Genomic DNA, 17,927 nt, shown 5'->3' on the forward strand with positions numbered 1-17,927 from the left:
GGCTGGGCTAACTCAACTGGGAGACCATTTTTAGGAGAGTTTTTACCTTGGGCAGGTGATTTCTACCTGGAGAAGGTTCATGTCTCCTATTCCTTCTAGGCATTCCCCAGTAAGAGCCAGGCTACATCTGATCCCGTCTGTGTCAGTCAACTCTGTTGTGATAAATATACTAGAAATAGGGTTCAAAAAGGAAAGGAACTGGGAGACGGTGCTTGCTTTCAAGCTGGGTCCAGCACATTTTAGGACAAGATTCGAGTCTGTTATGAAGCCCACAATCAAATGTTGAGAAGGTATCTGCTTATCCTCCTCTGATTGAGTCCCTTGCCTATGGAGGACTGCATTTCAAGGACAAGCATCACTTCCTACTCCCCAAACACACCACACAGCCAAGCTGGTTGCTCTTATTCTGTGTAGAAAACACAAGTTACATCCTTACTTCCCTCCCCATGTTCTCTCAGAACTGCAACAGCTCAGGAAGTCCTTGGTGACATTTTTCCAGCAGTAGATCCATAGTCCACATAAATTTCTCAAATGGTTCTGAACCCCTCAGGCCAGACTCTCCCAGCAGCTCTTACTAGCCCTTCATACCAGTAGAGTCCCTGTAACGCTCACAAAGTTCCCTTCTCAAAGCCATCCTTCCTCTCCTGCTCATGTCATATCTGCTGCTCTTTTATAGGGGTGGCCATCCTGGTGGCTCCTCTGGTGAATTATTCCAGCACAACTCAACTTATTCTTCTGGTCCCTGGTATTTCACTCCCAACACATGCTGTCTTTCCTGCTCCTATGTGAGAAAATATGAGCTCCTTTATGTGACTGGTCTAGGCACAAACTGGCATACACAATCTGAATCTCTCAAGATCCCTTTTAGACACACACACACACAAAAAAAAAGTCAAAACTGCCTCAAAATAGTTGTCACGCTGTTAGTGGCCACTGAGTAATTGAATAAGAAAAATTGTGTGTGTGAAATATACCTATAATTTGCCTATAGAATCACTGATTTTTAATTTTTTAATGTTTATTTATTTTTGAGACAGAGAGAGAGTGAGTGGGGGAGGGACCAGGAGAGAGAGAGAGAGAGAGAGAGAGAGAGAGAAGGAGACACAGAATCAGAAGCAGGCTCCAGGCTCCAAGCTGTCAGCACAGAGCCCAATGTGGGGCTCGAACTCAGGAACTGCGAGATCATGAGCTGAGCTGAAGTTGGATGCTTAACCAACTGAGCCACCCAGGCCCCCGAGAATCACTGATTTTAAATTAGATAAATTTCTTATAGTAAATGTATCAGGAGTTCTGATAAAATATGGCATACTTAAAATAGGATCATTTGAGATGAGTTTATTTACAAAAGGCAATTTATTTAAAAAGTGTGAGCGTAGGGGAACCACAAAGGATAGTGGAATAACAGAGCAAGTAGCTGCAAAGCTGTTACCACACTCCTCCTGAAAGGGGCTGGGGAGAGCAGTTCTAGGAAGCTGGGAGGAGAAGAAGTTGGCTACCTTGACAGAAGCAGTGACTTCTGGTCACATGTTATAAGGGAGCCAAGGGTCAAATACCCTGAACACATTTTCCTCTCCCTCATTTTCTGCTGGGATTTCCTTTGGCCCTACATAACTGGAGGTTTGAGGGCATATTTAGTCCCTTTAAGTTGCCCCCCACCCCAGGAGAAGGGGGGTATATCTAGAGTGAGTACAGTGAGCTTGTCTCCATTCCTAAACTATTGCAATCCCGTGGCAATTCTTCATTCCTCAGACATTTCTGTCTCTCAGTGTGAGACCATACCTTAGAAGAGACTTCTTAAACCTGTGCTTTTTGCCCTTTAATGAGGTTTCAAAAATAAATGGTCATTAATAGATGTTAGCTAAGAAAATAGAAGGAAAATTCAAAAAGAGCAATAGAAAACACTATACTGAATATTTCTCAGACCAAAGAATTAAAAAGGTAGAAAATCCTACAGAGAATTTCTGAGGCTAAAATTTTAAACTGCATTGAAACCATCTGGAGGTTGATTTTGAAGTTTTCATGTCTGCAAATTTTTTTTCTTTTAAAACTTCCATTCAGGTTTTCAGATGTTGATGTATTACCCACGGGGAATGAACTGCAATCCACAAGGCGGTAGGTTGGGCTATAGAATTCTTCAGCCTCAGGTTATATTACTAGATATCTAGACTTTGGATTTGTTAAGAGGATCCTTGCGGAGATTCTTGCTGAATTACAGTGTTCTCTTTGCATATTGATACTGAGTACATAAGTAACAGAAATAGATTTTTAAAGGTGTGCATATTTTCTATGTGAAACAATATGTATTAAATAGGTTAAACTTATTTTAAACACAAGAGAATATTTTGTCCCCCTAGAACCATTTAGTAGAAACAAAAAAGAAGCACAATCCAGTTAGCATAATGACAGTCTTAACAAAAAACTTGATAAGATGAAGGGGTTGTCGGAAATTATACAAAGGGAATTTGGGAGGCTATTTTTAAAAGTCATTTCTAATTACTTTTTAATGGGAAGATTTCAAATATAGTGTGTGTGTGTGTGTGTGTGTGTGCGTGCGCGCGCGTGCACACGCGCTTTAGATTAGCTCAGATGAACACCAACTACAAAAAAGCTGACTGTTTTGTTTTACAGATGCATTTTTAATTTGTCTCTATACAAATAAACAGATCTCTATCTTTAATTTCACAGCCTTTCCATTTCATGTTTTGATGAAAAGACTCAATCCTTTGGCTTTCTTATTATCTGAAGTGCTTTTGTATTAACCTACTTGGAAAGAAAAAGAAAAAGAAAACAGAGCTCATATCCTAGGAAAGAAATTGTCTGGGCCAAACAGATCAAAGTGATGCTTTGAGTTTGTAGTGGACAATTTTTATAATAATGTTGCCATTCGAATGCATTTGAGATTTTACAAATAAATAGTAGCACTTTTCATTTAACTTTGGGTGTAAATTTTCCAAAATATCTCAGTCATATTCCTTTTTTTGCTCAATCTGAAATTGTCTTTGGTATCTTCTGCCTATGTCCTATTGGAAAAGATTGCTGTCATAACGCATTATTTATTTTTTTTGGAGAATGCAGTTAATATAGCAAATCATGATTTGTTTTAATTCCTCCTAATTTTATGTTTGCTTTTGATATTAAATTTTAACTCTGGATATTTAGAATTGAAAATAGTTGTTGTGACACATTTATAATAATTTTCATTGATTTAACAACCAATTGTTAATTCTATACTTTGGTGTTATTTTTATGAAGAAAAAATAATGGCATTGGTTTAGGGCTTGGGCAGTATTTTTAAAATGGCACAGAGGGAAAGACTGATAAATTTTAATACATTCAAATTAAAACTTCTATACTATAAGAGACATGATTAACTAGATTCAAGGCACAGATCAGACTGAGAACATACATTTTCATCATATGCAATATGCTATGAATTACTATCTAGATTACATAAACTACTCCTAGGAAATAAAATTAAAACTATGAATAATGGGAAAATAATCAATGAATATAAGTAATTCAAAAAAGAGGAAGAAGATTGTCTAAAAACATAAAAGTTACTAAATTTTAATGACAAGAAAGTGAAATTTCAAATAATGATCATGCTTTTCAATTATTGAACTGGCAAAAATAAATATCTGATAATACCAAGTTTCAATGAAACTGTGGAGAGTCAAGAACCGTCATATAGTCCTGGTAGGAATGTATTGTGCTACAGAATTAACCAGAATTAGTAAAATTATAAACACAATCATAGGGCAGAATTCTGAGAGGGCCTCCATAATCATCCCCTCTCCCTACTCTGGTGTTATGCTTTATATAATCCCCACTCCTTGAGTTGAGCAGGACCTATCATTTGTGACTAACAAAATATGGTAAAGGTGATAGAATGTCACTGTTGTGGTCAGGTGACAATATATAGTTAGTCCTTGCTTTGCACAGTTCTGACATGCACAAATTTCATTTACTATAGTAAATGATCTAAATAGTCCACTATACATTCTGATACCCTATGTCTTTTGGATGGCACATTTGGTCCATTTACATTCAGTGTTATTATAGAAAGATAAGGGTTTAGAGTCATTGTGATGTCCGTAGGTTTCATGCTTGTAACGATGTCTCTGGTACTTTGTCTCACAGGATCCCCTTAGGATCTCTTGTAGGGCTGGTTTAGTGGTGACGAATTCCTTCAGTTTTTGTTTGTTTGGGAAGGCCTTTATCTCTCCTTCTATTCTAAATGACAGACTTGCTGGATAAAGGATTCTTGGCTACATATTTTTTTCTGTTCATCACATTGAAGATCTCCTGCCATTCCTTTCTGGCCTGCCAAGTTTCAGTAGAGAGATCGGTCACAAGTCTTATAGGTCTCCCTTCATGTGTTAGAGCACATTTATCCTTAGCTGCTTTCAGAATTTTCTCTTTATCCTTTTGCCAGTTTCACTATGATATGTTGTGCAGAAGATCGATTCAAGTTACGTCTGAAGGGAGTTCTCTGTGCCTCTTGGATTTCAATGCCTTTTTCCTTCCCCAGATCAGGGAAGTTCTCAGCTATGATTTCTTCAAGTACACCTTCAGCACCTTTCCCTCTCTCTTCCTCCTCTGGAATATCAATTTTGCGTAGATTATTTCTCTTTAGTGAATCACTTAGTTCTCTAATTTTCCCCTCATACTCCTGGATTTTTTTATCTCTTTTTTCTCAGCTTCCTCTTTTTCCATAATTTTATCTTCTAGTTCACCTATTCTCTCCTCTGCCTCTTCAATCCGAGCCATGGTCGTCTCCATTTTATTTTGCAGTTCATTTATATCATTTTTTATCTCCTCCCGACTGTTCCTTCGTCCCTTGATCTCTGTAGCAATAGATTCTCTGCTGTCCTCTATACCGTTTTCATGCCCAGTGATTAATTTTATGACTATTATTCTAAATTCACTTTCTGTTCTATTGTTTAAATCCTTTTTGATCAGTTCGTTAGCTGTTGTTATTTCCTGGAGATTCTTTTGAGGGGAATTCTTCCATTTAGTCATTTTGGATAGTCCCTGGAGTGGTGCAGAACTGCAGTGCACTTCCCCTGTGCTGTCTTGAATAACTTGAGTTGGTGGGCGGGGCTGCAGTCAGACTGGTGTGTGCCTTCTCTTTCCCTCTCCTAGGGGCGGGATTCACTGTGGGGTGGCGTGGCCCGTCTGGGCTACTTGCACACTGCCAGGCTTGTGGTGCTGGGGATCTGGCGTATTAGCTGGGGTGGATCAGCAAGGTGCACGGGGGCGGGAGGGGCAGGCTCAGCTGGCTTTTCCTTTGGAGATCTGCTTCAGGAGGAGCCCTGAGGCAGCTGGAGGGAGTCAGACCCGCCGGAGGGATGGATCTGCAGAAGCACAGCGTTGGGTGTTTGCGTGGTGCAAGCAAGTTCCCTGGCAGGAACTGGTTCCCTTTGGGATTTTGGCTGGGGGATGGGCGAGGAAGATGGTGCTGGTGAGCGCCTTTGTTCCCCGCCAAGCTGAGCTCTGTCGTCCGGGGCTCAACAACTCTCCCTCCTGTTGTCCTCCAGCCCTCCCGCTCTCCGAGCAGAGCTGTTAACTTATAAGCTTCCAGATGTTAAGTCCCGCTTGCTGTCAGAACACACTCCGTCTGGCCCCTCCGCTTTTGCAAGCCAGACTCCAGGGCTCTGCTTGCCGGAGGGCCGCCCCTCTGCCCCGGCTCCCTCCCGCCAGTCCGTGGAGCCCACACCACCTCTCCGCCCTTCCTATCCTCTTCCGTGGGCCTCTCGTCTGCGCTTGGCTCTGGAGAATCCGTTCTGCTAGTCTTCTGGTGGTTTTCTGGGTTATTTAGGCAGGTGTAGGTGGAATCTAAGTGATCAGCAGGACTCAGTGAGCCCAGAGTCCTCCTACGCCGCCATCTTCCTCTCCCACCTCCTGACTTATTATTTCTAAATAGTCCACTGTATAGAACACAACCTTATTAAGAACTTTTGGAGGGAAGATACAGAATTGCAAAATGACCATAAAGGAGAGGCTATTGTTATGGACAACGGAGAACCTAGTAAATGTGAACTGATTGACACAGATGATGGAAGTGGCCATGCTGGAAGGCACGAAGATGTCCAGAAGAAGAGACAGACAGAAACACCTTGCATTCAAGGAACTCTGAGAGACCACTCATGATATTGAAGGTAAAAAGGTTAACATTTTGGAAGCTGACTCAAACTTAGAAAGGATGATGACATTTCACCAAGGCACGGAAAAGATGTTTGTTACATATAATAATTATATGATGAGAAGAAGGCAAGCACTGTTCAAACGACTTGTTATTTATTTTTTTACAAAGAAATCAAACATGAATTCTGCACATTTCTACTGCGAAATTACAGTTCTAAATATATTTTCGTTTTACTATTTTAAAATATTTTTTATATATTTTTAGCATACAGTAAGAGAGTTGTCAATGTTTTGACAAAAGTTTGACAAAATTTTTTTATGAGGGACAGGAAAATAATAATGAGAATTATAATTTATTGCTGCTAGTTAAGATCACTCTGCATGGTTTCAGCTTGTACTACCATTTTTATATTATATATATATATAATATTTTCTATTGCCAAAATATAAAAGAGAGGACTGCTTATGTATCTGGTACTCAGTCTTCCCAGTCACACACCGGAAGACAGATATGCTGACCTTGAAGAATTAAGTTGTCCTGTTGTGAACTACCAGTAGAGAGGGTCATGTGGAAGGGAACTGCTGTCCTCAACACTACAACTGAAGGATCTGAATTCTGCCAACAGCTTTATCAGCATAGAAGAACCCCTCAATCTGTAGATGAGACTATACCTCTCACTATTACCTTGATTATGGCCGGTAGACTCTGAGCAGAGCACCAGGTAAACCATGGCTGGACTCGTGACTCATGGAAGTTGTGAAATAATAAATATACATTGTTTTAAGCTACATTTATCTTAAATCCATGTTGATTGAACTAGCGTTATCTTTATCAACATGTATAGTTTAAAACTATTTTGACTGACAAAATCAAATATCAAAATGTAACACATAAGGGGCGTCTGGGTGGCTCAGTCGGTTAAGCATCTGACTCTTGGTTTCGGCTCAGGTCATGATCTCGCGGTTTGTGGGTTCAAGCCCCACATCAGGCTCCACTCTGACAGCATGGAGCCTGCATGGGATTCTCTCTCTCTCCCTCTCTCTCTCTCTGCCCCTCCTCTGCTCTCTCTGTCTCTCAAAATAAATAAACTTAAAAAAAATTTAAAATAAAATGTAACACATAATATTATGTCATTTATGTAAATAAGAAAAACACTCAAAATGCTATATATTGTCTCTGAGAATATATATATATATATATATATATATATATATATATATATATATAGTAAAGAAAACGAACTGGAAGTGTTTACACTGCATCGCAAATGACGGTTGTCTCTTGGGGATGGGAATGAGGTATCGGAATGAGACCTGGAGGGTCAAACAGTGAGAATTTTAACTTCAACAGAAACAATGGTTTTTTCTGATAAAAAAGAAAACAATCACAAAAATGTCGATAACTTGAAGTTAAATGGCAGTTTCACAAGTATTTATTATTTGTAATTATCCAATATTTTGATTTGCTATAAAGGGAATGACTGTAAATTCTAATCTCTAACACACATTTAAACCCTAATTTATATCTAGCCGTGGAAAGAAGATGATGAGGAATTAGTAAGGAAAATGTTCAAAATGTTTTGTTGATGGTAGAGGTAATTAATTGTTGGGTCCTGGAGAATAAAATCAAAACTGAGGAGATTCTTCCTTTCTGCTCCAGAATGGTTGCTCTCTGGGTTTCAGGAAAAACCTTTCTTCGGTCTCCTGCTAACCACTTGCACTTATTCCTGTGCAAAAGCGAGACTCAGCTGGCTTCCACTGGGAGGAAGCTCAAAAGCACTTCAGCATCTCTCTCCAGGTAGTTTGTGATGATCTCTTTCAGAATCGCCTGGAGTGAGTGCTTATTAATGACACAGATGCTTGTGCCCACAGCACATTTATGGAGCTAAAATTTCTGGGGAATATGGCTAGGAATGTTCATTTTTACAAACTTGCTAGGAAAGTCTTAGGCACTCTCATTTTTAGAGTAATTATTCATATTTTAATAGTAATATAGGTCATGAAAATGACAAAATGTTGAAAAATTTAACAGCTATATACACGAGTAACATTTTACTAGAAACCCCCTTTTTAAGGAGATGGACAGGAAGTATTTGTGGTGCCATGATTAAAAATGTATAGTTTTCCCTTTGACAGACTCCACTCCCAGTCTTGGGTAAGGTACCAAAGTAAATTCAGGATGAATGAAAAGGACCTCACTCCTTTGTTCTTTCTATTTTTCTTTGAACTTCTAATTTTAAAAAATTACAAATGAATTAAAAAGTTTCAAGAACACTTTAATGAACTTTCTTATTTTCTTTACCCACATTCGCCAATTGTTAGCTTTTGTCACATTTACTCTGTGTGTGTGTGTGTACATATTTCTGTTCAATTTTAGAGTAAATTAAAGATATCATACATGCTTATCTCTAGATATTTCAGTTTGTATGTGTTCTTTAAAAAGGACATTCTTTTAGGGGCACCTGGGTGGCTCAGTCGGCTAAGTGTCTGACTTTGGCTCAGGTCATGAGTTCCTGAGTTTGAACCCTGCATTGGGCTCTGTGCTGACAGCTCAGAGCCTGGAACCTGTTTCAGATTCTGTGTCTCCCTCTCTCTCTGGAACCTGTTTCAGATTCTGTCTCTCTCTCTCTCTCTCTCTCTCTCTCTCTCTGCTAATGCTCTGTCTCTCCCTCTCTCACTCTCAAAAAAAAAATAAATATTAAAATAAAAAGGGCATTCTTTTATACACAGTGCTATTATAAAATATTTGATATTATTAAATACTATTATTTAATTTACTATTCATATACAAATATTGCCAATTGTCCCAATAAAATCCCATATAAAATTTTTCTTCTAACGGAGGCTTCATGTCTCTTAGTACTCCTTTATTCTGGAATTGTTCATCACCTTTTGCCACTTATGACATTGGCATTTCTTAAAAGCACTAACCAATGGTTTTATTGAATGTTCCTTAATTTGTTTTGTTGTTGCTGTTGTTGTTGTTGCCTCATGGACAGATGCAAGTTCTGTGTTTTCGTCAGAAATACAAATGATTTCTTGTCCATCTCAGTGCATCACAACAGAAGACACATGATGCCAGTTTGCAATTATTTGGTAATGTTAACTTTGGTGACTTTTGATAATGTGTTGTTTGCCAGGCTTCACTGAAAAGTTACCATCTTCCTTATAATTGATAATAATCAGTTATGACACACACTGAAACTATAAATATTTTATCCCCCACCAAGCTTTTTTTTTGGTTTTAGCATACGCTGATAATGATTTATTTTCCTGAATTGATTATTTCTATGATTATTAAAAGGATTTTATGAGTCTAATTTTTCATTTTATTGTAAGGAATATCTTTCTCTTTTCTCATTTATTTATTTAGGATTAGCAAAGACTTATTGACTTTTTAAATATAAAATGGATTACTATCACTATTTATTTTGATGCTCAAATTGTTGGAGATTTAGCTATTGAAAGCCCTTTGTGTGTTTGACATGGTTCTGTCATCTTTTGAGTACTTTAAAACTTTGTGGCACCATAAAATATTCCAGACTAGTTTGCACTTTTCCTCTATAACCCTTCAATTAACCGTTTCTCCTTAGTACCTTGATTCTCCTTAGAACGAAATGATATGTTAGAAGTGAAAATGTGCTCAATTTGTTCACAGCTATGTGAAGTAAAGGCACTTCTCAGCTTTTCAGCCAGCAGTACTCATACCTTTCATTTGGTCCTTCAGGATTTTCCATTTCTTTTCCCATTCCACATTTTGTCTTTCTTATTTCATGGTGAGATTCCTGGATCCAAAATTTATAGGTGATTTTGAGAACCAATGCAACAGTGGCTCTGAAGGCACTGTGGGTGAATGCCTGAAGCCAAACACAACCAAATACATGAACCTTGGGAAGCTAATGGGAGTATGTGGTTTCCCCTTGGTTCTGTACTCAGTCACATGGGACAATGCTATCCAATGACTAGAGAATATTACTAAGACATTTTTCATCTATACTGGAAAGGAAAATAGGGTGCCACTGCCCTGTGAATGAAGTATTCTGAACAATCAAGCTGATTTACCTTAGGCTTCTTTTTTCTTTTCTTTTTTAACTCAGGGACTACAGTCAGATGGAATAAAGAAGGAGGTTGATAGGTATACTGTATTCTATACTTGATTAGAACTTTGTAGATTTATATTTGGACTTTTAAACCACACTATATGAGAGTAAGCTAAATATTCTTATCCACTGTCCAGGAATATTTCTTTTTTAAATTTTTTAATGTTTTTATTAATTTATTTTTGAGACAGAGAGAGACAAAGCATGAGCAGGGGAGGGACAGAGAAAGAGGGAGACACAGAATCTGAAGCAGGCTCCAGGCTCTGAGTTGACAGCACAGAGCCTGACGTGGGGCTTGAACCCACAAGTGGTGAGATCATGACCTGAGCTGAAGTTGGACGCTCAACCTACTGAGCCGCCCAGGCACCCCTGTCCAGTAAGATTTTAATACAAATCAGAAAACAGATTAGAAGTGAAAATAAATTTTATTCCCTTCTTGGAAATCTCCATATGTAATTGAATAAAGGCAAAATTAACAGTAAAAGGGAGAAGGCATTAATTTCTTCAAAAAATATTTCCTGGAGCGCCTGGGTGGCTCAGTGGATTAAGCGTCTGACTTCGGCTCAGGTCATGATCTCACACTTTGTGGGTTCGACCCTCTTTTCCAGCTCCGTGCTGAGAGCTCAGAGCCTGGAGCCTGCTTCAGATTCTGTGTTTCCATCTCTCTCTGCCCACTGCTTGTGCTCTGTCTCTCTCTCTCTCTCTCTCTCTCTTTCTCAAAAATAAATAAACATTAACAAAATTAAAAAAATATTTCCCTATTTTAGTTGCATATCAGCAAAAATAATTTCATTTACAGCTTTTACTTTTCTGTTTCTCTTTTAACACAATAATAATTACTACTATTTATATACTGAGTGGGATGATAAGCATACCACATGCATTGTATTTATGTCTTGAAACAGTTATGGATGGAAGAAATTGCTGTCCTAGTTTACAAATACAGAATTTGGAGTTTGGAGAAGTTGAACTATTTGTGCATATCCACAAAACTGGTTACTGAACAAAAGTTCTGTCCAGTTGAAGCCAATATATGCACTGATATAACACATTAACTAAAATGTGAAAGTCAACAGTTTTAAATTTTAAGAAATAAAGAGAGTCTTTCATGTAGTTTCTTTTCGCTCCTTATAACTTAGGAAGAGTTCATTTTAATTCATTACTTTCAGACAACTTAATTCTTTTAATTCAATAGCTAAAAAGAGTAAAGTGTGATTTCCTATCCTTCATTGTCATATCATCACCATCTAAACATAGAAACATTATACTGCACTGGATTCAAAGTACTCATCGTCATTAGAAAGCATTTAACAAGATTCAAAAATTATTTGAATGTATAGTGTGTATTCTGGAAGTTCAGCATCAGTGTCAAGCTAAAAATAGTTATTACTTAGATTAAATTAAGATACAATTTTCCCCTTTATTGAATTATTATTAAAATATTTCTTGTGCCTGTGCTTTAGAGCTTAGTTCTTATATAAATCCATCATTTTCTCTCTCTCTCTCTCTCTTTTTTTAATTTATGTTAGAGTGAGAGAGAACAAACATGAGAGAAGGGCGCAGGGAGAGAAGGACTCTCAAGCAGGCTGAATGCTGCATCTGGGGCCCCAGGCAGGGCCTGAATCCCATGACCCTGAGATCATGGCCTGAGCCGAAAACAAGAGTCAGAGACTCAACTGACTGAGCCACCCAGGTGCCTCACAAATCCATTATATTCTTGAATAATTGCCTTTTTTTTGAGAGAGAGAGACAGACAGACAGACAGACAGACAAGGGATGGGCTTGGGGGGTAGGGACAGAGGCAGAGGGAGAGAGAGTCTTAAGCAGGTTTCACACTCGGCACTGAGCCAAACATGGGGCTCTATCTCATGACCGTGAGATCATGACCTGAACCAAAATCAAGAGTCTGATGTTTAACCCACTGAGCCACACAGGAGCCCTGAATAATTGCCTTTTAAGAGCCTGCCTATTCTAACTGGAGGAAACTCTAGCTCTTCTTGGTCCTATAGGTCACTTGATTAGTCACCTGACCAAGAGAAAAGCAGTCCTTGTGTATCAGTCTGGCCTGGGAAACAACCTTAGAACTATTTGGATGGGTGGGATGCCTGGGTGGTTAAGTCGGTTAAACTTTGGGCTTCAGTTCAGTTCATGATCTCAAGGTTCATGAATTCAAGCCCCGCATCAGGCTCTGTGCTGATACCTCAGAGCCTGGAGCCTGCTTCTGATTCTGTGTCTCCCTCTCTCTCTGCCTCTCCCCCGCTCATGCTGTCTCTCTGTCTCTCTCTCTCTCAAAAATAAGTAAACATTAAAAAAAAATTAAAAAAAATAACTGTTTGGATGGGTGATAAAATAATACTTTGCAATACTCCTCAGGTCTGGGAAGTCTTTTCCTCTGTACTTCCTGAGAAAAAAAGTCCTTATGCTCCATTCTAGTTTATTTTTATTTTTTTTTTTATTTTTTAATATATGAAATTTACTGTCAAATTGGTTTCCATACAACACCCAGTGCTCATCCCAAAAGGTGCCCTCCTCAATACCCATCACCCACCCTGCCCTCCCTCCCACCCTGCCCTCCCTCCCACCCCCCATCAACCCTCAGTTTGTTCTCAGTTTTTAACAGTCTCTAATGCTTTGGCTCTCTCCCACTCTAACCTCTTTTTTTTTTTTTTTTTTTTTTCCTTCCCCTCCCCCATGGGTTTCTGTTATGTTTCTCAGGATCCACATAAGAGTGAAACCATATGGTATCTGTCTTTCTCTGTATGGCTTATTTCACTTAGCATCACACTCTCCAGTTCCATCCATGTTGCTACAAAAGGCCATATTTCATTTTTTCTCATTGCCACATAGTATTCCATTGTGTATATAAACCACAATTTCTTTATGCATTCATCAGTTGATGGACATTTAGGCTCTTTCCATAATTTGGCTATTGTTGAGAGTGCCGCTATAAACATTGGGGTACAGGTGCCCCTATGCATCAGTACTCCTGTATCCCTTGGATAAATTCCTAGCAGTGCTATTGCTGGGTCATAGGGTAGGTCTATTTTTAATTTTCTGAGGAACCTCCATACTGTTTTCCAGAGCGGCTGCACCAATTTGCATTCCCACCAACAGTGCAAGAGGGTTCCTGTTTCTCCACATCCTCTCCAGCATCTATAGTCTCCTGATTTCTTCATTTTGGCCACTCTGACTGGCGTGAGGTGGTATCTGAGTGTGGTTTTGATTTGTATTTCCCTGATAAGGAGCGACGTTGAACATCTTTTCATGTGCCTGTTGGCCATCCGGATGTCTTCTTTAGAGAAGTGTCTATTCATGTTTTCTGCCCATTTCTTCACTGGGTTATTTGTTTTTCGGGTGTGGAGTTTGATGAGCTCTTTATAGATTTTGGATACTAGCCCTTTGTCCGATGTGTCATTTGCAAATATCTTTTCCCATTCCGTTGGTTGCCTTTTAGTTTTGTTGGTTGTTTCCTTTGCTGTGCAGAAGCTTTTTATCTTCATAAGGTCCCAGTAATTCACTTTTGCTTTTAATTCCCTTGCCTTTGGGGATGTGCCGAGTAAGAGATTGCTACGGCTGAGGTCAGAGAGGTCTTTTCCTGCTTTCTCCTCTAAGGTTTTGATGGTTTCCTGTCTCACATTCAGGTCCTTTATCCATTTTGAGTTTATTTTTGTGAATGGTGTGAGAAAGTGGTCTAGTTTCAACCTTCTGCATGTTGCTGTCCAGTTCTCCCAGCACCATTTGTTAAAGAGACTGTCTTTTTTCCATTGGATGTTCTTTCCTGCTTTGTCAAAGATGAGTTGGCCATACGTTTGTGGGTCTAGTTCTGGGGTTTCTATTCTATTCCATTGGTCTATGTGTCTGTTTTTATGCCAATACCATGCTGTCTTGATGATGACAGCTTTGTAGTAGAGGCTAAAGTCTGGGATTGTGATGCCTCCTGCTTTGGTCTTCTTCTTCAAAATTACTTTGGCTATTCGGGGCCTTTTGTGGTTCCATATGAATTTTAGGATTGCTTGTTCTAGTTTCGAGAAGAATGCTGGTGCAATTTTGATTGGGATTGCATTGAATGTGTAGATAGCTTTGGGTAGTATTGACATTTTGACAATATTTATTCTTCCAATCCATGAGCAGGGAATGTCTTTCCATTTCTTTATATCTTCTTCAATTACCTGCATAAGCTTTCTATAGTTTTCAGCATACAGATCTTTTACATCTTTGGTTAGATTTATTCCTAGGTATTTTATGCTTCTTGGTGCAATTGTGAATGGGATCAGTTTCTTCATTTGTCTTTCTGTTGCTTCATTGTTAGTGTATAAGAATGCAACTGATTTCTGCACATTGATTTTGTATCCTGCAACTTTGCTGAATTCATGTATCAGTTCTAGCAGACTTTTGGTGGAGTCTATCGGATTTTCCATGTATAATATCATGTCATCTGCAAAAAGCGAAAGCTTGACTTCATCTTTGCCAATTTTGATGCCTTTGATTTCCTTTTGTTGTCTGATTGCTGATGCTAGAACTTCCAGCACTATATTAAACAGCAGCGGTGACAGTGGGCATCCCTGTCGTGTTCCTGATCTCAGGGAAAAAGCTCTCAGTTTTTCCCCGTTGAGGATGATGTTAGCTGTGGGCTTTTCATAAATGGCCTTTATGATCTTTAAGTATGTTCCTTCTATCCCGACTTTCTCAAGCGTTTTTATTAAGAAAGGGTGCTGGATTTTGTCAAAGGCCTTTTCTGCATCGATTGACAGGATCATATGGTTCTTCTCTTTTTTTTTGTTAATGTGATGTATCACGTTGATTGATTTGCGAATGTTGAACCAGCCCTGCATCCCAGGAATGAATCCCACTTGATCATGGTGAATAATTCTTTTTATATGCTGTTGAATTCGATTTGCTAGTATCTTATTAAGAATTTTTGCATCCATATTCATCAGGGATATTGGCCTGTAGTTCTCTTTTTTTACTGGGTCTCTGTCTGGTTTAGGAATCAAAGTAATACTGGCTTCATAGAATGAGTCTGGAAGTTTTCCTTCCCTTTCTATTTCTTGGAATAGCTTGAGAAGGATAGGTACTATCTCTGCTTTAAATGTCTGGTAGAACTCCCCTGGGAAGCCATCTGGTCCTGGACTCTTATTTGTTGGGAGATTTTTGATAACCGATTCAATTTCTTCGCTGGTTATGGGTCTGTTCAAGCTTTCTATTTCCTCCTGATTGAGTTTTGGAAGAGTGTGGGTGTTTAGAAATTTGTCCATTTCTTCCAGGTTGTCCAATTTGCTGGCATATAATTTTTCATAGTATTCCCTGATAATTGTTTGTATCTCTGAGGGATTGGTTGTAATCATTCCATTTTCATTCATGATTTTATCTATTTGGGTCATCTCCCTTTTCTTTTTCAGAAGCCTGGCTAGAGGTTTGTCAATTTTGTTTATTTTTTCAAAAAACCAACTCTTGGTTTCGTTGATCTGCTCTACAGTTTTTTTAGATTCTATATTGTTTATTTCTGCTCTGATCTTTATTATTTCTCTTCTTCTGCTGGGTTTAGGCTGCCTTTGCTGTTCTGCTTCTATTTCCTTTAGGTGTGCTGTTAGGTTTTGTATTTGGGATTTTTCTTGTTTCTTGAGATAGGCCTGGATTGCAATGTATTTTCCTCTCAGGACTGCCTTTGCTGCATCCCAAAGCGTTTGGATTGTTGTATTTTCATTTTCGTTTGTTTCCATATGTGTTTTAATTTCTTCTCTAATTGCCTGGTTGACCCACTCATTCGTTAGTAGGGTGTTCTTTAACCTCCATGCTTTTGGAGGTTTTCCAGACTTTTTCCTGTGGTTGATTTCAAGCTTCATAGCATTGTGGTCTGAAAGTATGCATGGTATAATTTCAATTCTTGTAAACTTATGAAGGGCTGTTTTGTGACCCAGTATATGATCTATCTTGGAGAATGTTCCATGTGCACTCGAGAAGAAAGTATATTCTGTTGTTTTGGGATGCAGAGTTCTAAATATATCTGTCAAGTCCATCTGATCCAATGTATCATTCAGGGCCCTTGTTTCTTTATTGACTGTGTCTAGATGATCTATCCATTTCTGTAAGTGGGGTGTTAAAGTCCCCTGCAATGACCACATTCTTATCAATAAGGTTGCTTATGTTTATGAGTAATTGTTTTATATATCTGGGGGCTCGGGTATTTGGCGCATAGACATTTATAATAGTTAGCTCTTCCTGGTGGATAGACCCTGTGATTATTATATAATGCCCTTCTTCATCTCTTGTTACAGCCTTTAATTTAAAGTCTAGTTTGTCTGATATAAGTATGGCTACTCCAGCTTTCTTTTGGCTTCCAGGAGCATGATAAATAGTTCTCCATCCCCTCACTCTCAATCTAAAGGTGTCCTCAGATCTAAAATGAGTCTCTTGTAGACAGCAAATAGATGGGTCTTGTTTTTTTATCCATTCTGATACCCTATGTCTTTTAGTTGGCGCATTTAATCCATTTACATTCAGTGTTATTATAGAAAGATATGGGTTTAGAGTCATTGTGATGTCTGTATGTTTTATGCTTGTAGTGATGTCTCTGGTACTTTGTCTCACAGGATCCCCCTTAGGATCTCTTGTAGGGCTGGTTTCGTGGTGACAAATTCCTTCAGTTTTTGTTTGTTTGGGAAGACCTTTATCTCTCCTTCTATTCTAAATGACAGACTTGCTGGATAAAGGATTCTCGGCTGCATATTTTTTCTGTTTAGCACACTGTAGATATCGTGCCAAGCCTTTCTGGCCTGCCAAGTTTCAAAGGAGAGATCAGTCACGAGTCTTATAGGTCTCCCTTTATATGTGAGGGCACGTTTATCCCTTGCTGCTTTCAGAATTTTCTCTTTATCCTTGTATTTTGCCAGTTTCACTATGATATGTCGTGCAGAAGATCGATTCAAGTTACGTCTGAAGGGAGTTCTCTGTGCCTCTTGGATTTCAATGCCTTTTTCCTTCCCCAGTTCAGGGAAGTTCTCAGCTATAATTTGTTCAAGTACCCCTTCAGCACCCTTCCCTCTCTCTTCCTCCTCTGGGATACCAATTATGCGTATATTATTTTTTTTTAGTGTATCACTTAGTTCTCTAATTTTCCCCTCATACTCCTGGATTTTTTTATCTCTCTTTCTTTCAGCTTCCTCTTTCTCCATAACTTTATCTTCTAGTTCACCTATTCTCTCCTCTGCCTCTTCAAGCCGAGCCATCGTGGATTCCATTTTGTTTTGCAATTCGTTTAAAGCGTTTTTCAACTCCTCGTGACTGTTCCTTAGTCCCTCGATCTTTGTGGCAAGAGATTCTCTGCTGTCCTCTATACTGTTTTCAAGCCCAGCGATTAATTTTATGACTATTATTCTAAATTCACTTTCTGTTATATTATTTAAATCCTTTTTGATCAGTTCATTAGCTGTTGTTATTTCCTGGAGATTCTTCTGAGGGGAATTCTTCCGTTTGGTCATTTTGGAGAGTCCCTGGCGTGGTGAGGACCTGCAGTGCACTTCCCCTGTGCTGTGGTGTATAACTGGAGTTAGTGGGCGGGGCCGCAGTCCGACCCGATGTCTGCCCCCAGCCCACTGCTGGGGCCACAGTCAGACTGGTGTGTGCCTTCTCTTCCCCTCTCCTAGGGGCGGGATTCACTGTGGGGTGGCATGTCCCGTCTGG

Source organism: Panthera tigris, chromosome B2 (assembly GCF_018350195.1).
Source record: "Panthera tigris isolate Pti1 chromosome B2, P.tigris_Pti1_mat1.1, whole genome shotgun sequence".
NCBI lineage: Eukaryota > Metazoa > Chordata > Mammalia > Carnivora > Felidae > Panthera > Panthera tigris.